Below are 25,196 nucleotides of genomic sequence, written 5' to 3'. Positions count from 1 at the left end.
CTGTGTCAACCAGGTAGAGCTGTCAGTGCTCAGGATGGTGTAGCGACCGTCCAGCTCGTCGTTGGACCAGACGACTCCGTTCCGGTTTGAGACGGTGCTTCCCCACGATTGATGCTTTGCGTTCAGGTCTCCAGCGATGATGAACTTGACTATATCCCTTTGTAGTTCGGCCGACGTGCCATCGTCGACTTTGACTTGTTTGGGACAGTAAGTCACGATGAGCGTGACGACTTCGAGGTGGTGACTTCCACTCCAACGGCTTCGATGATTTTGAGCTGGTAGTCCGGCAGCAGGCGGCAGGCGATGTTGCTCCGCAAGGCGATTGTCACTACTCTCCCTCTGGAGCTTTTTCTATCGAACCTCACCAGCCTAAAAACCGAAATATTTGCACTTACCTCGGGCTTCAGGTGGGTTTCGGTGTCTAGAGTGTAGATCTTGTCGAACCAAGATTTGCAGCTTAGAAGCCTAGCCGCAAGTTGACTGAATATTTAAGCTAGTTGCTCCAGGGTGTACTGCCCATGATTGCATATTTGTAACACTCGCATTTTTTGTTCATTTTGTAAAAACCCTGTGAATCGTCCAGAAAGCTCAATTTACTGTATCTAATATCACAACAGTAAAATAGGCTTTACTATCTTGCTTATCTGTGGTAAATGAGTTTGTGTGGAGGATTGTCAAACGATTTACAAAATCAACCAATATGCAAATGTTGCAAATATGCGATCATGGGCACTGTAGAGCAGAGCGTAATTACCCGGGGGAAGAGGATGCTCATCTTGCTGCCGGCGGAATCCAGGAGGAGGGAGCCGGGCCCATTTGCTGGAGGATGGGACCGGTGGTGCTGTAGCTTGAACTGCCGCAGCTGCTGCTAGTCGCTTGTTTGGTTGTAATGGTGGGAGGATTGGAATCACTCGGCGGGTGGTCGGGATGGCCGGATAGTTCACCTCGTTGAGCGCTGGAACACAGTTCTTCTTCGGCAGGGTCCTGGTGGAAGCCTAGTGGCCCGTGGTTTCTCGCCACAGTTGTCGCACTTGGGATCGGCCACCTCCTTAATTTTGCACTGGTCGTTAGCATGCGGGTCGCCACACCTGTTGTAGCGCGGCTTCATTCAGCATTTCCGGGTGATATGCCCAGAATTGAAGCAGTTTGTGCACTGCGTGGCATCGCGGTGCACTGACCTTTAACGCTCCCAGTAGACGACAGTATAGTTGATAGCGTCGACCAGTTTCAGATCCTTAAACGTGGTGGGGCCGTGCTCCAGATGGACCAGATAAAGCTGGCCTCGATACTTTTTCGTCTGGCTTGAGTCCACTGCTTTTCAGCTCCTCGATGAGTTCTTGTTCTTCCATGTCGTGGGGCCCTCGCAGCAGAGCCTTTGGCGGCTTCGTGTCGGAGACATCATGAGTGTAGAACTCATATATGTGGACCTCGAGGAACTCCACGACCGATTTGTGATGGTCCGGCATGAGCTTAACGCCTTCACTGCAGAGCCGGACTGTGCAGTTAAGGCCTTTCACGATCAATTCCCGGAGCTTTGGTCGCAGTTCCGGCGGGTCGGCTCTTATGAAAACCGGCGGGCACTTCTCTCTCAGCATTGGTTCAGTTTGTGGCACCTGCGACTGCTGCTTCTTGCGCTTCTTCGGCGGATCGCCGGTGTCGTCAAGTGGCAGCGACCAATACACGTAATAGTTGTGCGACCGAGTCGATCACCCAGTCTCCCATGGTCCGGGAGAAAACAACGCCAACGCGACGAGGCGAAAACGAGAAACGAACGAACGGGCAAAAAACACTTGGAATGTATGCGTGAGCAAAAAGCACGTCCGTACGCGCTGCTGTCACGGACAGGAATGCGAATCAGCTTCACGCAATGTGAATTTCTTTATTGGTCATGATTGAGATGGAGCCAATAAGCGCTATAGAATGGTAAAATTTATCAAAAGGGCGGAGCTATTGCTTTGCCAGTCTCAACGATCACCCTTTCCAAAAGAGTGCGTTTGACGAACTTTTTCATTACCTCTTGCGGTGTTTTTTTGGCTCAGTATCTTAGGGAATAAGTTTCTCAAAAACGTGGGGCTCTAAATGACGAAAAATTTGAATTCCAATTTTACCACAGAGGGTGCTGGGTAACGTTGGAGAAGTTGTAGTACATTTCAATATATTTTTTCGAAGATGCAGATTGTCTATCTATTATTGTTTTAAAAACTGGGTTCGATACCAGTCGGCGCCGTTGACATTTTTAAGACAAAAAATGTTTGATCATGTCTTTCAGTGGTTAGAAAGCAAAGCCGTAGACTCCGGTCCGAGTGTTACAAAGTCCAGTTGTGGAAATCAACTTCCTGGCGCCGGTAGTTGTCACTCGTGAAAAAATAAACGCAATTAAAAAAGCGGTTTGGACACATGATGTTACTTAAAGGACATAACTATTTTCAAATCATTCGTCCACTTTGTGGTTACGTCTCAGGTCAATAGCCATAGCCTTTTTTCCATATTCTAATCGCGAAAAATCCTTTTTCTTTTATGGCGTGTATGTTTAAATTTTATGACCGTTATGCACCGTGATAAATTTTTCTTTGAAAAAATCACGTAATAAATATGAAATAAATCTAAAAACTACTATACCTGAAGCTCATAGAGTTACAAGAACTGAAAACCGAAAGATGTGTTACATGCCTGACCCTCAATATTTTGACACACTGTCCAAAAAATATATTTAAAAAAATCTATTTTCGATCCAATATTGAGGTTTTCCTCAATTGTAGAATAGACGTTTTTTCACTAATTTGGTCATGAGTTTTTGTGCATTCATGGCTTTCGATAACTATCTGATGCCATAAGCAATAATCTTGAAGGAAAACAGCCAAAGATAAACTAAAAAGTAGAATATTGTCTTCCATTGTTGTGAAAACGACGTCACCAGTTCATCAACTCATGATCATATGATACTCAGTTGCATGCGAACTCATTTCGACAGATTTATTGCGACACTTCTATTACTATTTATACGAATGGCCACATCCATGTTTTATCTTGTATTTACTATGAATTAAGCTCCATTTACTTAAAGAACCATCAAGTCAATTATTAAAATATGAATAGCTCCACAGATCAAGTCACGTGACATGTCGTGACATCAAAGCGGGCCGTCAATCATTTCAGTGTTCTGCAAATGCGAACGATACAATCACATCTTGCTCTTGAATGGACTGCTTCCAGGAAAATGCTTATGCTGAAAATGTATTTCATTCATTCGCTCGCTCCATAAAGCACTCGCTACCCACCCACGCGACAATGGTTCGACCAAGTGTGTTATATCATCGCACAAAGTAAGGCGCCTGAATTCCTATGCTCTCATGTTGAGTTATTTTCAGATTACGACCAACATTTCTCCCGAAATTCACTTTTATGTTTCCCTTTACGTTGCCAAAAACATTCAATGCTTCTAGCACGTTCGTAACACCCAATGCGTATTCGCCACAAAATTTAATATTAATTACCGCGCCATCAGTTCTCCTCCTTAAACCTCACGCGAGACTATATCCTCATCAACATATTATTTACAATCACTCATAAGGTGAAAGGTTATTTTTGGACATTGTTTTCAATATTGATTATAATCATACCCATTGGTTTCTCTTTTCGATTAAATATTTACATCTCATCAAAATAGTCATTGTAATATTAGAATGTATGGACTAAATTAGGACCACTTACTTTATATGCCAATTTGTTACATGGTTTGTGATAAGCGAGCTTAATTCTTCCTATCGGATGTGGCACATACTGGTGCTCAATTAAAAATATCTTCTCTATCACGACAGTGTGTTTGAACAAGTGTACAAAAAGGGGCGCTTTTTGATAAACACTCTGCCGAAAACAATTATTTTACGGGTTTACTGAGTCTGGAACAGGAAATTTACAGCAAGTCATAAATCTTGCATTCTCTACAAGGCAGTGGTATTTTGGTAACAACGTTGTCAAGAATGGGACAAGACATGGAATTCTCGTCTCGTATCTTCTCTTGGAGACAAGCTTTTTGCTGGAGGGTGGACCATGGGATAGATTAATCCGTATAATATGTCACCTAAAGAGCTTGAGCGATCACTACGACACGAACTAGCCCCAATAATGTGTGTTTTCTCTTAGCTTTCGGTGCGGTGGTAATCACCGGCGTACCTGTGATTTCGATTGCGGGATATTTTAATGGGTGACAACATAGACCATGCGAAATGTACCGAATATATCTAGCTCAAAACCTAGTTAGAAATTAGATTAATTTAAATCCAACTGGCATGGTCTTGAAATGTCACAAACACGCTGATGAAATCATTACAATTTTTAATCCTTTTCTTCGTTGACCAATTGATATTCTCGAAGAAAATGTCTATAGAGTTTCGATTATATAGCTTTTATTTATCCTTCCCTATTGCCAGTAACGCCGTTGGTAAATCTCGAATTCCTCAGCTCCAACCTACTTCCCAAGCAATGAATTGGTCTCACGCATGAATTCATTCATAAAACTAACCCAACAAACGATTTGACTTTTCCTCCAAATGGGTGGGTGAAGCCACCCGTACACCTCACGAATCAAAATACTCGCAAAGGTTTCCGCCCAAAAGTAAGAACGAATGTGGCCACACTGTCTAAGGTTTTTCAGGGCTGCAACCCTTTCCCCAGCCTTGCACTTAATTACTCAGCTCTTATTTGAAAATTATTTAATTTTTTCAAGTATAGTATGCATTCATCGGTATACATGATGTACAAAAATTAAATACACTTCGTAAGATAGAACATGCTTTAACTATGGAGGATGAGCCCCCGGAATAGGGGGACTGCCAAGCTGGGACTGTACCCTAGTCGATGAATACAGTCGAAGCTAGAAGTCGAAAGAGGCCGACACAGACCAAACCCCATTGTCTGTCGGTGTTTATGATGTGAGAAAAAATTCCAACAACCCGAACCATTGTTTGTTGCTCTGAACTTCATGCTAAGGCACCTAAATCTCACTGAAGGCAAAGGAGAATCGGTGTGGCGAAAACTTTGCCTCCCACCGGGTTGCATAGAAGAATGCCCCCGGTTGGATATGGCGTATCCGTTTTCCGGCCGAATTATGAGAAACTGCTTTTTGGGCTCAGTCCATCGTCGACGACGACGATGGCGACGGCCGGCGGGTAACATCAACAACACGCGCTGCGAGTTTCCACTGGGCCGTACTCATCCGATGAATGTTTAGTGAGCGTGTAATTTTCGTTTGCCGGTCGTCGCTTCCAGAGTTTTGCACCCAGAAGTTTTTAAGCCGGCCGACCGCCATTATCGTCGAGACGAATGATGGTGCCGATGGCCCACTTGATGATGGTAATGGAGTGTAGTAAAAATGTAGAAGAATTCAGAAGTAAGTACTGCTGAGACAGAGATCAATCTCATGAAAAGGTTTTGTTCGCTGATAAAGTAAAAAACAAACCTTTTTCGGTACTGATGAATCTATAGAGCATGGTATACACACCCAACCAGCGACTGTTGGATTTTCTAATTATTCTGTATAAGAACCTACCAAAACCTGCACATGCACGCTCCAACACTACTCATTTTCAGGATCTTTGATATTTGTGTACCAGCAAAACCTAACGATGGCTTGTTGTAAATGATGTAGATCAGAGGTTCCCAAACTGTGGGTCGCGACCCCCAGGGGGGTCGTGGGCTGTTCAGTGGTGGGTCGCGAAAGACAAATCACGATTTTGTTACTATTTTGTCCTACAAATCTATTCTATATTTTTAATTAGTTTTCAAGTAATGATTTGATTATTAAAGAACAACAAACCTGACGAGGTCAACGGCCTTTTTTTATTATACGATATTTGGGCAAGTAGAAAGAAGTCCTATACAATATAAATCTAAAACCCGAACCCAATCCAAAGCCAATCCTAATCCAATTCTAATCCAATCTAAATCGAATCCAAATCTTTTTAAAATCCAATCCAAATCTAATTCAAATCCAACCCAAATCCAATCATAATCAAATCGAAATCCAATTGAAATCCAATCTGAATAAATTTCAAATCCAATCCAAAAAATTGACGAAATTTGTGACAAATACAATGATGGAATATAAACCAATTTATTATGATTTGTCGAATCTAACGCATATAAGCGTTAATCTTGCGCATATAAGCGTCGAAAACCCGTCTATGCCGCAATATGACATAGTAAAAGCAACCGGAAGTCTTCGTTCGACAGTAAGTAGTATTTTGAAACGATTCCGGGTGTGGGGTTTGAGTCAGTTACCATCAGCGTGTGATTATAAATTAACACCTCAGCGTGGGGCCCTCCGCGCGGCTACAAAGCAAGACCATGCTGAGGGTGGCTGGGTTCGATTCCCGTTGCCGGTCTAGGCAATTTGTGGATTGGAAATTGTCTCGACTTCCCTGGGCATAAAAGTATCACCGTGTTAGCCTCATGATATACGAATGCAAAAATGGTGACTTGGCTTAGAAACCTCGCAGTTAATAACTGTGGAAGTGCTTAATGAACACTAAGCTGCGAGGCGGCTCTGTCCCAGTGTGGGGATGTAATGCCAATAAGAAGAAGAAGAAGAAGAAGCGTGTCAATCGGTGAGCAGCAAGCCATTAATCGGCCTCTTCTTGTTAGATCTCCGTGGCGATCACGCACCCACGGAGAGCTGCTGTTATCGCATTTCGCTCCCGCCATTTGGAGTCACACACCGGGAACGGTTAACTGTAGATCGGTAACCCGGATCTGGTGGCAAGCACAACGACAACTTCAAATCGTAGCGGAGTGCTTAGGATGATTAAGCAAAACCCGTAATTTTCTATTCGAGCTGTGGCTAAAAAGGCTAAAATGTGGTATTCTTTCGTTCAAGAAGCTAAAAAGGCGGCAGGATATAAGTCGTTCAAGGTTATCAAAGCCCCAAACAGGAACGAGAAGCAGGAAACCAGTTCGAAAACACGAGCACGTAAGCTGTACGACAAATTGTTGACAAAATTTGACTGCATGGTTATGCAACGAATGTCAAAGCAGAGTTCAATCAGCATCCTGGTCTTGCGGTTTATACCACATTGCAACGTGGGAAGGTTGACGGTCATCTCAAGACAAAAAAGTTGTCAAAATTCTCAAATAACATCAACATTGTTCCAAAAGACTGCAATCCTCCGAACACCACAGAACTCCGTCCAACAAAGAGATATTAGGACATTGTGAAGCGAAACCTTGGGAAATCGGAAGGACAAACAAATTATGAGAAATATTTGGCTAAAAAGTCGGAAACGAGACTGGTGACTTAGCACATTATGCAAAACCTAACGGGTGGGATCAAATGCAAGGTGCGAGCTTATGCAAGTCAGAATAATAATATTTTGATGGAAATGAGTTGTTAACAACCCCTTTGTAATGATAAATTTTATTTTATTTAGAAATAATTGAACAAAATATTTTATTGCGAGCTTTTCTTTGGCGAGATTTTGCTGTGCGCATCCTTTACTAGTTAAATAGCTTGTTAAATAAAGGTAATTAGTTAATTAGTTTTCATTAGCTCCTTTGATTTCAACCAGTATAGGACATGTGTTTCGTTTACTCTCAAGAGGCTCCGGATTCAGAGCTGGTCAAAGTTGGAAGGAAAATTAAGAATCATGCGCATAATTTTAAGGAATCTATGACAAAAGGCCGAAAGACAAAAGGTCGAAAGGACAAAAGGTCGAAAGACAAAAGGTCGAAAAGACAAAAGGTCGAAAGGACAAAAGGTCGAAAAGACAAAACGTCGAACGGGACAAAAGGTCGAAAGGACAAAAGGTCGAAAGGCACAAAAGGTCGAAAAGGACAAAAGGTCGAAAATGACTAAGGTCCAAAAAGGACAAAAGGTCGAAAGGGACAAAAGGTAGATCAAGAACAAGTTGATAACAAGTTGGGTGTATTCCGAAAGAATTTATGAAATGCATTTAACTTCAAGTAGAAATAACACACTCATCACATCAATCCAAGTTGAAGAATGAGCAATTTTCAAAGAAGGAGTAATTACTATGAAACAATATTATGAATATCTAGATAGTTCTGTTAGAGATAAAAAGATGGTTGATTTAGGAAACGAATAAAACTTGTATTGCACGAGACAAAGTTGTCCTATACAATTGGCAAAAAAAGTTGCTCTTTTATTTTAAACTATTTTTAGCAAAAAAATGAAATTCATTCAATGAGTGCAAATAATAGATGAAAATCTAGGTTTTCTGAATGTCGCTTCAATCTGTCAAAAAAGTGTACTCCGTAGCCACCCAGGCGCACGCATTGAAAATACACCGGCGTGTAATATACGCCGGTGTATTTGATGTGTGGCGTGTACCATTTTGACAGATCGAAGTGACATTTATAAAACTCAACATCCATCTATTAGTTGTACTCACTGAATGAATTTTATTCATTTATTAAATATTGTGAAAAATAAAAGATCAGAGTTTTTTATAACTGTGGTGCTAGATTGACTCTCTCCGTTTCAGTTCCTTGTCCATTTCGACCTTTTGATCTTATTGATCTTTAGTTTCTTTCGACCTTTGGTCCCGTTCGACATTCTGTCCGTTTCGACCTTTTGTCCCGTTCGACGTTTTGTCCTTTCGACCTTTTGTCCCTTTCGACCTTTTGTCCTTTTCGACCATTTGTCCCTTCGACCTTTTGTCTTTCGGCGTTTTGTCTTTCGACCTTTTGTCCTTTCGACCTTTTGTCTTTCGACCTTTTGTCCCTAACCCAATTTTAAGAGGTTTATTCCAAATCAGATGTCCAATTCAGAACTATGCGTCTTACGTAGAGGTACGTGACGTGTAGTCAAACAATCTGCAGATGTGGCGGTTGATACGGATCGAGCACTTGCAACTATATGTTCAAGATTAGAGAAGCACAGCCAGTGCTGCAAAGTGTCACCGTACAAGTCACGCAAAGCGTGACAATAACAAAATCCAGGTCATGTGTCAAGTACTCAATTGTGATGCTCAATGTGGATCTCACATGCTTGGTGTAACGATCACCATGAAAGTGACATTTTAGCAACTAGCGCTTGGTCACTCACCATGTCTTCACTTCTTCTGCCTGTGATCACCAGCATGAATGATAGGAAAACTTTCCTGATGTTGTGGTAGCCATAGCCATGTCATCTTGACTATCGTGAAGAGCACTTGACCTATGCGGTGGGTGGTGTGAAATCAACGCTCGACAGCAATGGAATAATCCACTTAGCGGCATTAAGGGATTGTGATAAAAATGCATGAAGCCAAAATAGAATTTTTGGGAACATTTAAGTGTTCTTATTGTTTATATTGACTTTTGTGCAATATTTTAAGAGGTGCTATTAAAAAGAAAAAGTACATACATAGTTTTTCCAAATTTGATCCAGACTATCTTTTTGAAAAGGCCAAATTTTTTTATTGATTTTTCAAATGGATACAATTAAAAACAGACGCATCCTACAAAAAAATGTTGTATGGGTGACTATCGCAAAATCAGTCAAAGTTTCTAATAAAGATATCGGAAACAATTCAAATTGAGCCCTACACTGAAAAAAAATCAGTTTCAACAGTTTCAAAAATTAAAACTCGATTTGCGAAAAAACGCTTTTTTTGATTTGTGTGAAATTGTGTCTCAAGATAGGTGATTATGTTCCTTACCAACCGTACATACATCGCAAGCTTGACACTTTTAAGGGAAAAAAGTTTTTCTAACAAAAAATTTTTCTTGTCGGAATTGATTTTTTTTCTCAGTGTCAAGGAGTGCCAGTGGATTTAACATATACATACATATATTAAAATATTCCTGTACAGTCAAGCAGAGTACAATATTTAGGTCGTAACTAATCGCAACGGATAAAAATACACTGAAAATAATTTCGACAAGAAAAAGTTTTTGTTAGGAAAACTTTTTTTCCTTCAAAGTGCCCAGCTTGCGATGTATGGACGGTTTGTAGGGAACATAATCACCTATCTTGAGACACAATTTCATACAAATCAAAAACAGCGTTTTTTCGCAAATCGAGTTTTAATTTTTGAAACTGTTGAAACTGATTTTTTTTCAGTGTAGGGCTCAATTTGAATTGTTTCCGATATCTTTATTAGAAACTTTGACTGATTTTGCGATAGTCACCCATATTACATTTTTTTTTGTAGGATGCGTCGTTTTTGATTGTATCCATTTGAAAAATCAATAAAAAAATTTAGCCTTTTTCAAAAGATAGTCTGGATCAAATTGGTAAAAACTTAGTTAGAGCCATTCACAAATACGGCCCATACAAATTTCAGAACCCTCCCATACAAAATACGTTACGAGAGGGTGGGTGGGGGCTTTCAGCCCCCAGGTCCATTTTAGCGTTATGTAATTTGTGAATGAACCCTTAATTTAACTATTGATTTATCCAATTTATCAATTAAAAACGACGTCAGTCCAATCAAACGACAACAAAATCAATCAATAACGGTGCTCACCTGCACTTTTGACAGCTGACCGACCTGATGCTCTTTATGGCTCTCAGCTTGTGGTTGTCAATCTGGGTGTCACGCTTACCGAAGGTACTCACGTGTCAGCTTCTACATGTCACGATGCGCTTGCAGTGATTGTCAGTAAAGAACATCGTTTAAAAGCGTGGTGGTTTTTGTTTTCATATCTGATCATCTGGTGATGGTCACGACATTTTGCAAGACTGAGCACAGCTTTGGTTCAGTCAAGAATAATGGTTCCGCAGTAGAAGTATAGGAAAACTGCAGCAAGGACGATGGACTCATCGAAAGGTACGGTCTCCTGACAAACCTACAACTGACAAGTTAGATATTTGTGATACCGGTGAAAACTATGTGGACCAGTTGGTTATGGCGGCAAATTAGTTGGCAAAGATTAGATTTCAAGACAACGATCAGTGGTTGGCGTCAGTGTTCCTGAAAGCATTACCCGAATAATATAATCCGATGGTAATGGGTCTTCAAGCCTCAGGAATTATATTGACTGCTGATGTTGTGAAGACAAGTTTTAAACAATATGTCAAAGGGATGCTAAAAAGTTTCAGCAGTGACGGAGCTGTGGGCTTCGTGGTCTTACGGTTAACGACATCAGTCGTATAGATGCATGTGTTATGGATTGTGGGTCCCATTCCCGCCTTAGTAAGGAGCAGGGAATCAATATTCGAGTAACGCCTAACAATATACCCTTTGTCGTCAATTATTACATTCGACAAAAACAAAGCTTTGTCGTTGGTTATGTTTTGTCGCTTGTTTCGCATACGAATTCAAGAAAAAATTGATTCCCTGATATTAAGGAGAAAACTTTTCGTGATACGAAAAACTCTCCACTGGTCCATTGGGTGTTGTGTGTTCTGTCCGTTATCTCATGCTACATAGGTGTTAAGTGTTCAGTCTGTATGGACTCTGGTCGAAGACGGTGATTATGTCTTTTAAAAGTTTTCCGGCTTCAAATATTTTAGTTCAATCATTAGTCCAGATAATTTCACAAAACCAACCCAGATGACTACCGATATTACAGATGGTCCAATTAGTTGCACCGTGACTGTTAAACAAACTGATCGAAAGTGATAAATGGAGAGATTTAGGCGTTGCATTGGCTGAGAATGGAACCTTGGATTTAACTGACCTGCTTGAAGAACGTATGGCGATTAAAACAAACAGATCTTCAAAACGAAAAGAGATCCCGATGGAAAGGTGGAACCAGCGATGCCAGATTGCTTCAACATCAATTCCGTATATTAACTCAAAAATTTTGGCTAGCCCTATTTCGGCGCTCATCCAAAATACTAGATAACAATAAGACCACTAACCGTCAACATTTATAGTTACTGGTCTTGATTATCTTAACTTTCATGAAAAACTAAAAACGAAAAGAGATTCTTGGGCACGGTGTCCTATACAGAATTCCACACTCGTCAAAAAGGCAATTAGCAGTTGCTATTCATATTTTTGACAGTAACTGTTTCCAACACTGAGATTACCATTTCTGCATTTTATTTATTGAACTTTTATTGATTTAACATAGAATCAGTTTGATATTATGGACTTCTCAATTTTTAGAACAACTCCAATTATAAAGCTGATTACTTGGTTCTTTAGTGCTAATAGGTTTGAGCATTCTTGAATATCGACCCTACATGGGAACAATCCCGAGAAAAGTTTTCCTATTTTAAAGACGGAAATGCTCCGATGACAATCCGTCACTACGAAATAAGCAAGGATAGCGCTGGACGAAGCCCAAGACAACACCTAAATTGGATTGCTTCGCAAAGCTATATAAAAGTAAGACTGTACAGACAAAAACATTTGGATCCTTTCTACTGACACACCTGTTGGAGTGAATCCAGTTGGGCTATGTAACTGGTAGTTTAGTTTTCTCGAATTTCTGCAGATCTATCTTCAGGTGATGAAATTTTCATCGCTTAGGAGATCATCTGGATCATTGTAAATTAGTACTGGCGGTGCCAGAGTTGTGGTAATGTTCGTTCACCAGCAATTTTGACGTAATTAGTTCATTCATAATTTGGCCAGTACAGAAGTTAAACAAAACCCTATTTTGACGCTGAAATTAAATTAGCAACCAAGAAAATCCCCTAAAATATCGTTATTATAATCCATATTTGGTTCAAAAAATCTTGGAATATTCATCCTGGTGTTATTTCATAAATTTATCCAGAAATGCTTCGGAAAGTCTTCCACGAAATATATATAATTTTATAGAAAATACCCCCAGGAATTATTTCGATAAGGTCATACACAAATTTCTACCTTCAATTTTTTTAGGAATTCCTTCGAAAATCCTCTAGGTATTTCATTAAAAATTATTCCAGGAATTCATTTTTAAATTCCAACAGGACTTCTTTTAAAAAATTCTCCGCAAATGATTTCAGAAATTGTTATCGAAAACTCGCTAACTTCCGAAAAATTCCTTCGGAAATTTCTATAGGAAAACCAAGTTCCGCAAGGAATTCTTCTAGAAATTCGTTCCGAAATTCTAAGGATTTTTAACGAAAATCTTCCAAAAAGTCCTTTTGTAATATTTTCAGAAATTCCTACAGGAATTCCTTCAGAAATAATTTCATTTAATTCCCAGAGCAATCGCTACAGCGAAAATTATATTTCTTCTAAAATTTATCCAGCTGATTTTGCTCCAAATAGAAGTGAATGTTTTTTAGGAATGGATGAAAAAGGTTTAAGACGAAACTCTTTGAATATCCGAACAAAATTACAAAAAGAATTTCTAAGGGATATTTGTCAAAGAATTTTCGAAATTCTCAACCTTCAGGGACTCGCATGGTCCTGGATCGGTCACGCAGTTCCGTTTCTGTTGTAAGCGACAAGAGAGCTTTTTTCGGAGATGTTGTACTTTTTACAACGGTGCGAGTCCTGGAAGAATAAATTTCTTCGAGAATTCTTTGGATATTCAGCTAAGAATTCTTTCGGAATCTCCTCCAGAGATTTCTTTGGAGAATCCTCACGAAATTACTCCAAAAATAAATCCTGAGAATTCATGGGAAAAAGTCCTCCAGATATTCATTTGAAAGTTCAATAATTTGGAAATTCTCTTAGAACTTTCTTCAGAACTGCCTCCAGCATATTTTTATTAGAAAACCTAAGGGAGTTTTATATGGATTTTTAGAATTTTCAGAGGATTTTCCGTAAAAACTTTCAGAAGGAACTTCTGGAGAAACTCACAAAGGATTTTCCGGAAGTATTCCTGGAAGAATGTTCAAAGGAAAATATTTGGAATTCCTGGTGGAGGCCCCGAAAGTATTTCTGAAGGAATTTACCAATGATTTTTAGAAAGATTTTCTAAAGGAAAACCCGAACGGATTTTCAAAAAGTATTCCTAAAACAATTTCTGAGAAAATTTCTAAAGAAATTTTGGATGAAGTTTCTAAAAGAATTCCTTGTGGAACTTCCGGATGAATTCCTGAAGGAATTTTTGAAAGAATTTACGATGGAAGGTCTAATGGAATTTCCTAGAGAAATGCCTAGTGTAATGCAAAAGACGAGCCAATTCTAGAACCGCGAAAAACGTGCGATCGTTTACATCGCATCGCTTACGTTCGCAAATCGATTGCAACGATTTAAAGCTTTCGTCTCGAATTACGAATCGATCCATGCGACCAATAACTAGCATATGCTAGTCTAAGCAAAAGTCACCCCAGGAACCTTCCATTAGGTTCTATACTAATACTTTGTATGCTTAGCATTTATGAGGTCTGATTCGTCCTATAAATAAGGTCCTTCCAGACAGAATAAACCTGTTCAGTTTTGGTCTCCGGACCAAGTGCTAAACCGATCTTTAAATATGATTAGTGATTATCACACTATACTTCGTCCTCGTGGTGCCAAGAAGATCAACCCAACAAGTAGAACAGCAGGGCCATTACACTAGTTTCTCCAGATATTTCTTTGAGAATTACGTCTGAATTTCCTCCAGGAAAATTTCATTTTCTCATCTGTGTGTTCTATATTTATAGGTAGTTAAAAATAAATTAAGGAAAAATTATTAATACATTAAAAATCACAGATACTCCAATTGAAATTAAAAGTGCACTCTTAAAGAAATCCGTGGATTTCCGCAGAAATTTCCAAATTTCCGTAGTTTCTACCTACGGATCCGTAGATCCGTAGAAAGCACTCAATTCCGTGAATCTACGGAAATTTCCGTAGATCTGGCATCGCTGGGTGGAACGATTCAAAGAAAGATTGGTCGTGGAAGGATTCGATATCTGATAGTGATATCGGGAAGTGGCGGTTCAATACAACTTAGACATATACCAGTTGGATGCATTTACATATTATCCAACAAAGTAATTTTCATGGAGAAGCCCGATGGTTTGCCGTTTGAAGAAAGCTCTGTATGGCTTATTGGAACGATCCAGCCTTGTATAGAATCTCAAACGTGTGTTTGATTTGAAGCGCTCAGCGTAGGACCCATGTTTTTTTTTGTGTCTTTATTAAGGAGACTTTCAAAGGACCCATGTCTATATTTCAAGATTGATTTCCTTTTTTTAATTACTTCATTAATGTATTTTCTTTAATGAAACATTAAATTCAACATAAATTTAAAGATTGAAAAAAAATTCTTACGTGACAATGAACTTTGATAATTTACTCCTGTTTACGAATTCTGAAGAAACGGCTGAAAACTTTTCTCAATACCCGCTTCAAGATAAAAAATTTGGGAGAAGCGTGTGTTTATGCGTTTGTGTTGGATTGAGAATTACACGTGAATGGAGGGCAGGAATATGCTTGACTAACAGCAATATATTCAAGATGTGATGATGATGATGATGCTGTTCCCATCATATTCTCCTTAAAAGGTTTAAGGTGCTGTAATTATGTTTCTACTCCGGTTGATGCGGATATTAAGTTCGACAAGACAATGTTTCAATCTCATCAAGCAGAACTCTGAAACAAATGAGGCCATAGATTATGCGTTTTATTTCCCATGTGTTGCTTCGAGTTCATTTGCAATATTTGTAATAAAAACAGCTGCAAATCGCTGGAAAAATCGAAAAAAAAAATTTTCTGGAATACTGATCAAAACTTATAAATCGAATTCATATATGCTAGGAACATCCATATGGATCCCTCGCCAAATTGAACATTAACCAACGGTAACATCAGTGTACAAATTTAATATTCTTCTCTTGCTCTTCATTTGTCACAACCTTTTCAAATCCCAAACTATCGTAACAATGTGTTTATCAATGAAGCTTCCTGTAATTACAGCTACTTAAGTAGCTCTCCATCTGTACCTTATAGTTACCGTATAATTTAAGATCCTATTATATCATTCCAAAATGGCTTCGATGATTTCATTAACGTAAAATTTTCTACCAAAGCGACGTTCTCGCTGCAGGTCAAAAGGTAGCTTAGTATCTGGTTTGAGTACTGGAGGGTTATGGTTTCGAGTTGAGTTATTTATTTTTTTATTGCTTTTATTGCCTTTATTCTCTTTATTGTCTCTTTTGTCTTTATTGTCTTTATTGTCTTTATTGTCTTTATTGTCTTTATTGTCTCTTTTGTCTTTATTGTCTTTATTGTCTTTATTGTCTTTATTGTCTTTATTGTCTTTATTGTCTTTATTGTCCTAATTGTCCTAATTGTCTTGATTGTCTTATTGTCTCCTATTTGTCCTAATTGTCTTTATTGTCTTTATTGTAGCTTATTATCATTATTGTCTTTATTGAATTTATTGTCTTTACTTGCTTTTGTTATTTAGATCGAAGTAGGTCGCAATGTAAAGTGGACGTGTTATTTTTTCCATCCTTAATTGTTTGGTGTTTTGCAGTGAAAATATGTTTCAAGAAATATTGGATTTTTTTACGTTGGAAGAAGTCCGACACATTTGTCCGAATAATTGAGCAAAGCGTAGCTGAAACAAATGTTTAATAATGGATTTCCTACAGCAAAAGAGCAGCTACCGCACAAGGGTACCAGGGACAAGACGCGATGTGCGCTGACTGAAGATAAATATTAATAAAATAGTGGTACGATGGCACTGTTGAGTCTTATGATAAATTTAGTGAGATTGATCCAATGCTATTGTATGTTGTGTTTATGTACGAAAATTATTTGTTTGTGTTTTCATCAAATTTATATTGCATTGTAAAAGCGAATTTGATAGTATAATAACTCGCACATTCCCACAAACAAAATCAACTCCTGAGGCCACGAAGGATATTTAAGAATATTTTGTGCTCAAATAGCAACTGATGGCAACATATGGTCGAAAGGTAGCCGAGTCAGACAAAATAACCATTTTGTTCAAAGTAGAAGTACCTTAACCCAGTTTGATGGCAAAGACGGTTGCCGAGAAGACGCTGTAGTAGCATGAAGGAAAATAATCTACCTACCTAAAGATTTCATAATTTTCAATGTTAGGGTAACGGTACCAATAGTGGAGGTATTAGTAGATCCAAAATATTTTTTGGAAATTGATAATTAATGAAGATGTACAGCTTTAATATCTTAGCCAATAGATAAACTAATAAATTTGCTAAAAATAATGAGATTGATGTCATTTAACATCAACAACAACAAAATATTGCTTGCACCACTAATGTGTACACTGTTCCTTCAGTGGCGGTAAAAATTAATTTTGGTTCCCATAGTGGTGCTGTCCATTGATTTCTTATGAAACTCGCCACTATTGGTACAGTTGCATCACTATATATGCAAGGGAGTCAATTTTATTAAGGAAAATCATTGTTTTCAATAGTTTTTCAAGTGAAATCTTAAGATAAGTTGCATTTAACACGATATTTAATAAGAAAATTATGTTGAGCTTTTTAGTGGAATGTTTTCACCTGTCATAAGACGAGTTTAAACAATCCCATTGAATTCCACCACTTAATTGTATCTTGACAGCTACGTATTTCGACCTCAAAAGTAAGGCCGTCTTCAGTGTCTCGTACTTGACTCGACTTGAAGAAAATGATCGCAGCTTACACTATTTATACTATGCGTAGGTATAATAATTTATCTAGGTAGTTATCTTACTACGGTGCTTATTTCTACTCGCTTGATGCGCTTAATGCTTAGGTATAAACTTGAAAAGCCAGGAGCTACCATTTCCTTGATCTTTATTCAACAACCGCGTTTGTACCTGTCGGTAGATTTCAAGCTCTCAGCAACATCAAGTTTCCACGGAGAAGAGACATTTCTTAAAATTTTAATGTTTGATGTCGTAATTGAATGATTTTCCTGATATACATGTTCAGCTACCTTAGACCTAAACTCATAATTTAATCCCTTATCAGTTTCCCTCTTAGCCTTACTTACTTCTGCAATATGTTCTTTGAACCTTACATCTAACGATCTTTTTGTTTGACCTACATATACTTTATCACACTGTGAACAATTAATTTGATAAACCCCGGCCTTATTTAACATGTCTACTCTATTTCTACTTCTTCAAGATAGAGCATGCACTAGCTGCGTCCGTCAATATTACAACTCTGGAGTATGACATCTGTAGTGCCCATTGTAGTATATAATAGTATATTGTAGTATGTAGTGCTGCTTCTATAGCCAACAGTTCCACGTTAGTAATGGTGGAATTTGAGTTCACCTTTTTCGTTTTTACAGTGTCAGTATTCCCATCGTAGAACGCACACGCTGCTCCTGCCTTCGTTTTGCTTCCATCTGTGAACATTCTCATGTGTTCCTGGTAGTCCGTATTAACCTTCTGAAGGAATAGCTGGTGCCATTGTTGTCTGAATGAACTTATTTAGTTGGTTTTGGTTTCAAGATCTCTTTTTTTGCCAGGTATTCAGTTCTTGTTTTCATTGGGGTCTGACCTGTCTCTGAAAGAATCACATGGATGGGCGTGGTTTTTAAGTACTGCATTGAAGTCCGTAGATAAGTGTTTTGTACAACTTGGATTTTTCTGAGGATTAATGCGTTCCCAATCTTTACGAGCGTGGCTGGATTTGAATAGCTTTGCCTACTAGCTAGTATTTTTAATAGAGGAAGTTTCTTACTAGTCTTTTCACACACTTCTTCTATGTGCTTCCGATGACGCAGTTCTCTGTTCTGTAGTTATGAGTATTTTAAAAAGGGATGGTATGCCCGTTCATCTTTATTGTGTTCCGTGTTTTTTTCTAGTGAAGGGTATTACAGCGCTTTTTTGCGGGTTCACTCCAAGATCCATCGATTCCAGTTTTGATGCTAAGGTCGCTAGTTTACTGTTTGCCTAACATCCTGCCATTTCTAGGGTGTTAGCTTTAATAATCATTGCAAAATCACCAGAAAACTGGACCAAGACTTCCTCCTCTGTACTGTCCTCATGTAGGCTTGCTGTGTAGAGATTGAATAGTACAGGTGACAGCGGGCATCCTTGTGGCAAACCTTGGTTTACCATGGTTGTTATTTCTCCTTGTTTCGTCTTCAAGATAAGCGTCCTCTCCTTCAAGTATGTGTAGATCCATGATATTAGCTTTCCTGGAATGTTCTGCTTCGCCATGGTGTTCAACAGCATATCCGTCTTGACCGAGTCGAATGCCTTGGACACATCGATGAATATTACCAGACATTCGAGATTTCGTTTTTTGGCTTCAGCGATTTCGTTCAGAACGAAATTTACACATGTCGGGGCTGAGCAGTTGTTTCTGAAACCGAAAGAGTTCTTGGGAATTAATTCGTTGATTTCCACTACTGCCACTTCTTTCACTGCCGAGTTGATTAGCTTCAAGTGGACATTCATTAGCGAAATCGGTCTTTTTGAGCTCGGTTGTGTAGCACGTACTTCTGGTTTTAGAATTGGTTTTATTTCCGTTTTCCTCCACCTCTTTGGAATTCTTTCCGATCAAAATATCTCCGAAAGCATTTCGACTACTTTTAGTTGAAGACAAGTCCTTTGAGGACGTAGAACGTCATTTTACCTTCTCCAGCCGAGTGATTTTTCTTCTTCTTCATGTTGTTCAGGATCTCCACGTCCTTCAATGAAACTTCAAAACCTTGAAAGTCGTTATGCGTTACAACTTCAGGACAGCTCTATTAACCGGCTGCCTGTTGTTTTTTAGGTGTATTTTCGTCGATTTTTTCGCCTAGGTCCTTGATATATGCTCTTTTGGTTTTTCTAAACTCCTTCTTGAAGTTGCTCGACATTTATGCAGTTCCAGATAGTTTTACGCTGTTTTATCCCTGTTTTAGTTCCTTAACGTCACCCTTTTGATGTCGTGCAGCCTTGAGATGTTTTTCGTCCACCACTTCTTCAGGTAGTTTCCTTTTTTGTTCTTGACAACGTATGAAGCTTCTTCTTTTGCTTGCTCGAAGATTTACTGCATCTCGTCCGGGTCGTATATGAATTGCGGTCGGACTGCGTTTAGTATTTTTATCGCTTTGTCTTGATTGACTTTAGTGGTACTTCCTTCGATCTTTGGGATTTCCTCGCCAATCGTTATTCTAATTGAGAGATGCGCGCTGCCAAATTCTTCATCTAAAACTTCCCATTTCGCTTTTCGCGCAATTCCTGCCGTTACCAAGTCGATTGCCGATTTCCTGTTCCTAGGCGCCATAATAATCACCACTCATAATGGCGGTTCTGTCATTCATCAGTACCAGCTTTGAATCCATCATCGTTGTGTTGCAGTATTGAAATTCTACTGGCCATTTTGGATTTCCTGGTCTGTTCTTTGTTCTCCTTGTGGAGGTCCATGGTAACTCTCAATTATTTCGTTGATTTTTCCGAAGGGGTACACAATCATTTGATCCGTTTCCAAATCATTTACCGTTCCCTGCATTCGTCCGGCAATCTCATCTCTCAGCACTATGATCGGTTTCAGCCAGGTTCTCAATCTTAACAACTTGATTAGTTCCTGCCGCACCCTTTCCAACATCGATTCCATTGCAATCACGTCATACTGCTGTGGCTCCTCCTGTCTGACAACATGCGACAAACTTTCCCACTCGTTCCTGAACTCAGGATGAAGCCTGCTTCCTTTCCGTTTCCTCTATTCATTCATTTATTTAGTTAACATCTAAACAGATAACACTGAATCAACAATTTGACGCCACAATACACGGTTCGAGGCCGCATCTCTCCATCCTCGGATACGCCCCACGCTCGCCAAGTCGTTCTGCACCTGGTCTGGTCCGTTTCCTCTGTAGGCACTTATTTGTTCTTATCTGCGTACTACTCGATGTGTCGGTGTTGTCAAGCTCCGGAAATTACTCCTCTGATTCGATGTTCAGCAATTCGTACCTGTTGCTCGTCTTAAGGAGATGAGACTCCGCTTCGGCATAGTTTACTTTCTCTGTCCTCATTGTAGAAAGTATTTTTTCCCTACGCTTTCTTTCTTTGCACGCTTTCTTTCTTTGTCCTCCTCCGCAGTTGCTGCATTTGATGTTTTTTGTGCATTGGGTATCCGGTGTGTGTGTTCTTCTGCGCACCTTCCGCATCTGAATTTTGCTTTGCAGAACTTTTGCGAGTGGCCGAAGCCGAACCTCCAGCACACTGCTTCATCGGAAACACATACAGCTCAGCTTTCACGGGACAATCGTATAATTGAAATGATGGTCGAAACATACCTTTGACTGTTACCTTGTTGTTTATTGTTGGTACCAACTCTCCTGTTCCTCCCGGAGCTCTTCTTTTTATTCTCTCCACCTTGATGATTGGAACACTGGAAGTTAGGTTTTTCCGTATCTCCTCTTCGTCGTACTCTTTCGGTATCCCTTTCACAAAGCAGATGGTTTGCAGCAAAGACATCGGTGCGTATATCTTCAGGTTGTACTTGTGAAACTGAATTCTTTCCAGTTGTGGATATGCCTCCTCCTGCTCCAGAATAACTTCGAACCTCAGTCGTCCAAGCTTTACGATATCTTTCTGCTTTGTGAATCCTTCCTGGGCTAGTGTTTTGCCGATAGCGATTGGATGGCTCGGCGATTCCTTCTCCAAATCAATGGGTACAAGGAATGCCACTTCGGATAGGATCTGCAAGTTCGTGTCCCGTGTACGATTTGTTATAGCGGTCGTTTTTGGCTGCCTCCACTTCGGTTGCCCATCTGGGACCCCGGTACCGTCAAGGACTGCGTGGCACTGTTTGATCTTTAATTTTTTTCACTTTGTTATTTGGTTATTTGTAGATAAATGTTCTTCACTTGGAATGTCAACTTGTCTGATTTTCACCAGTGTTTTTGCACCAAATTTCAATCCTGCGTCGGTTTATTCCACTCGGAACTTTTTTCACACGCGCACGCATCTCGAATCGTTGCATTTATAAATTATGCTGATTTAGGTTTTATTGTCTCCAGGCTATGGTCAATCATGCTCTACCTCTCTAGCAGTCAATAAATCATCACCACTAAATTGGGTAGTTTGCCACTTTGGGGCCGATGTCCACGTACCGTTTTTTTAAAGCTGCGTCCACGCAAGGTACCCAGCATAAAATGGAGTAATGCACACGTAGACGTGCACTGAGGAAAATGGACGTATGATTTTCAATCAAACGCCTTATGAAAATTTGCCACAATGAATCGGTATGAATTTCAAAATGTTGCCTTATGAATGATGGTTTTCGTTTAAAAAAAGTGAATGTAGACCACACGCCCATCGACGCTTGAATACTCGGAAAGGTAACTGCGTATAAGAAGCACTGCTGGTGGAATAATCGGTCGAAGATTCATAAGGCGCCAGTTATGAATTTCGATAGTCCAGTTCGCTGAGTGTGTGCACGACTACATTTGATGCTGGGTACCTTGCGTGGACGTGGCGTGCACGCAGCTGAAAAAAACAATACGTGGACATCGGCCCTTTACACGACTAATGTAATCCTTTCTCAAAATATGAGATGTTAAAGAGATTTGCCATTCCTACTAAATTAGGTAGAATCAAATTAGGCTTTTATTATAATCAGATATAGTGAAATCTAACTTCTATAATCAAACTAAACAAGTATATTTCTGTTCTTTGCCAATTTAGAGTGAGTTATTTATTTCACTGTTCAGGTTAAATTTCGTCCTACATTACTGAATGACCCAGAGAACCAGTTAAGTGATAGATTACAAAAGAAAAACAAAACTTTGTCTACCTTGCTTCACGTTTACTGCATTGTCCCATATATCTGGCAACCGCCGCCCGCCCGTTGGTCGGTCTCAGTGCGGTGTTGGTGGCTTCAGCACATGCACGATCGCTCCCATTATTTTCCACACAATTTTTCATTTTCTACTGCCTCGCATTGCAAGCAACCGCCACTATAAGCGGTTTTACTGAAAGGCGGTTGGCATTCCACCCCCGGTGGCTCTTACCCCCCAAAATGGTAAACGTTTCTCACAAAAATGTCTCTCGGTCTCGTGCGGAGCTTCACTATCTTCAATCTTGGTGGTGCTGTAGCAGAAAACTGGAGCCGATGAATTTTGTACTGCGAATGGGGAATATGTAACCGGGGTGAAAAGGAAGATGAGCGAAGAGACACGTAGAATGCGGAGTAGAATAAAGCCCGGATGTGCAGTTGGCTAACCTTGAGGGACTCCGCTTCTGTTACCGACGACACACTGCCGGATGCCCCGGTTTAGTCACAGGATGGTAAGCGTAGTACCGGCTATGATATCTGTTCGTGTGTCCGCATTAACAACGAACCAGTGCAGTATAGGATGTAGAGCAATAGGATTATTCAAGCCGAAACTAGTACAGCTAGTGCCTCGAAAACTGCTGCAGGATTTATTCAGTTGTATCCGACGTTTGACAAATCTGAAAAAAAAAACGACGTGCATTGGATAGTTTTCAATCAGAGGCACAAATTGAGCAGGATGCCGCATAAACTGGCTGATGGTACCCGCAGAGGCGAACCTATGGAAAGGCCTCGCCAAGGTCATGTTTACTATACTTTTTACTTCCTCCATTCGATACACATTCAATAGCATTTCTGCCTGACGATGTTCTTTCCAATACACTAACCTATGTATGTGTTGTAAGCAACGTTCAAAACTGGTCTAGAAACGTGACAGCACTTCCTGCCGAGTGCAAGTAGATGATGCACCACGCTCACTACAGGGTTAGTAGTCCAGGGAGTGCTTTCTTCCACGTGCAGCGCCTGCCAATTCGTTGTGTGATGGTTACTGTTTTCTTTTTCTGTGGAAACAGGAAGCGGGTACTGCATGCCCCCAAGAGTATCACTGCACTCGCACAAGCATTCATGTAGCCGGCAGCTGGGCAAAAAGGAAATTGCTTTCTTCCCTCTATTGCTTATCCGGATGGTTGTGGATGACGGATGGGGGGCGGGTGACGAAGGTTGTGACAATAGGAGGTCAATAATTCATCGGCACTGCTGGAAGAAAAATGTGCTTCCGCTGTCAGGCGAATGATGGCTATGATTGATCGAATGCATTTTCAAGTTCAGACAACCATTAGGATGAGAAACGATGTACCAACCCAACAGTATCACTCACTGTGACTGGTAAATGCGGTGCATCTGAAAGCTTACTGCACACTGATTGGCAAGAAAAACGTAAAGATGAAGATGTTTGAAAGGTTGCATAATAGATATCGTTACATTGTTGGGAAAAATCTAGTTTAAATATTTATATATCCACTTTTCATTACACGCTCATATGGAAAGATCCATTAATTACGCAACGCAAAATATGGCCATTTTCAAAACACCCCCTCCCCCCTATGTCACATTTTTTGTATGAAGTCTCCAAAATTTGTGTATGGATTGTCAACCCCCCTTCTCTCTTTCTAAGCATTACGTAATTTATGGATGCTCCCTATGTTCATCTCATCTGAAAACTTATGAATAAAGCAAAAAATTTCGTGGAATCTTTTGTTAACTGTTCCAAACAATGCATAAGAAATGCATCAGCTTTTCATTCCTTTGTTAGATAGGATCTATAAAATGAGGATTTGGAGCACTAACATTATTTATAGGGTCCGCGGCGTTAGGCATATGGACGTTAGGCATAACGGACGTTAGGCATAATGTACGATAGGCATAATGGACGTTTGGCATAATTCTGCCTTCTTTATATCATAGACTGTTCTTTGGGTCATTTTATGCCTAACGTCCATTATGCCTAACGTACATTATGCCTAACATCCGTTATGCCTAACGTCCATTATGCCTATCGTCTTTATGCCTAACGTCCTTATGCCTAACGTACTTATGCCTAACGGGGTATACCCTTATTTATAGTGGACTTACTGGATCGATTCGGTTCACTGCCGCTAACCGCAAGTCGAGCACATTTGTATATGGAGGCCCATATACAGATGTGCTCGACTTGCGGTTAGCGGCGCAGTTTAGATGTTATATATCAATTTGTTTTCGTTTCACAATCTGGATTAAATCAGTTTAGGATTTTGATTTGGATTTATAAGAGTATCGTTTAGGTATAAAAAAAAATTGAGTAAATGAAAAAAAAAGTTCTCATTTCGAAGACATAATCGTAATAAAAATAATTTGAATAAAAGGATTCTACCCACAGTAGTGTAGTATACACTTTGAAACACACTCGCTGTTACAGCTGCAATTCACTTTTTCATAATCTTTGCTTCAACGTTTGTTGTTAATACTCACTATTTTTACTCCAATTTGTTTTTGTTTGCTGATTTCCAAGACAATCGTTCCTTAGACTAGGTGTTATCATTACCATCAATTTTATTTGCTGGGAAATATTTTTTTATATTTTGATTATTATATTTCAGGAATAAGCTGACCTTGTTTTTACATTCCTGTGCCA

At 39.6% G+C, this 25,196-nt stretch overlaps 1 protein-coding gene and 1 pseudogene across 1 annotated transcript in view; one reads left to right on the top strand and one right to left on the bottom strand.

Annotated features, from left to right (window-relative positions):
• LOC134212901 (solute carrier organic anion transporter family member 4C1) overlaps positions 1-25,196 on the top strand; it is a 223,115-nt gene that overhangs the window by 97,554 nt on the left and 100,365 nt on the right. The gene's annotated exons all lie outside the window — the stretch shown is intronic.
• On the bottom strand, positions 19,353-20,093 carry LOC134210027 (uncharacterized; annotated as a pseudogene).

Source organism: Armigeres subalbatus, chromosome 2 (genome assembly GCF_024139115.2).
Source record: "Armigeres subalbatus isolate Guangzhou_Male chromosome 2, GZ_Asu_2, whole genome shotgun sequence".
NCBI classification, from domain to species: Eukaryota; Metazoa; Arthropoda; class Insecta; order Diptera; family Culicidae; genus Armigeres; species Armigeres subalbatus.
The sequence above is the reverse complement of the archived record's forward strand: the minus strand, read 5'-3'. Positions and strand labels throughout refer to the sequence as shown.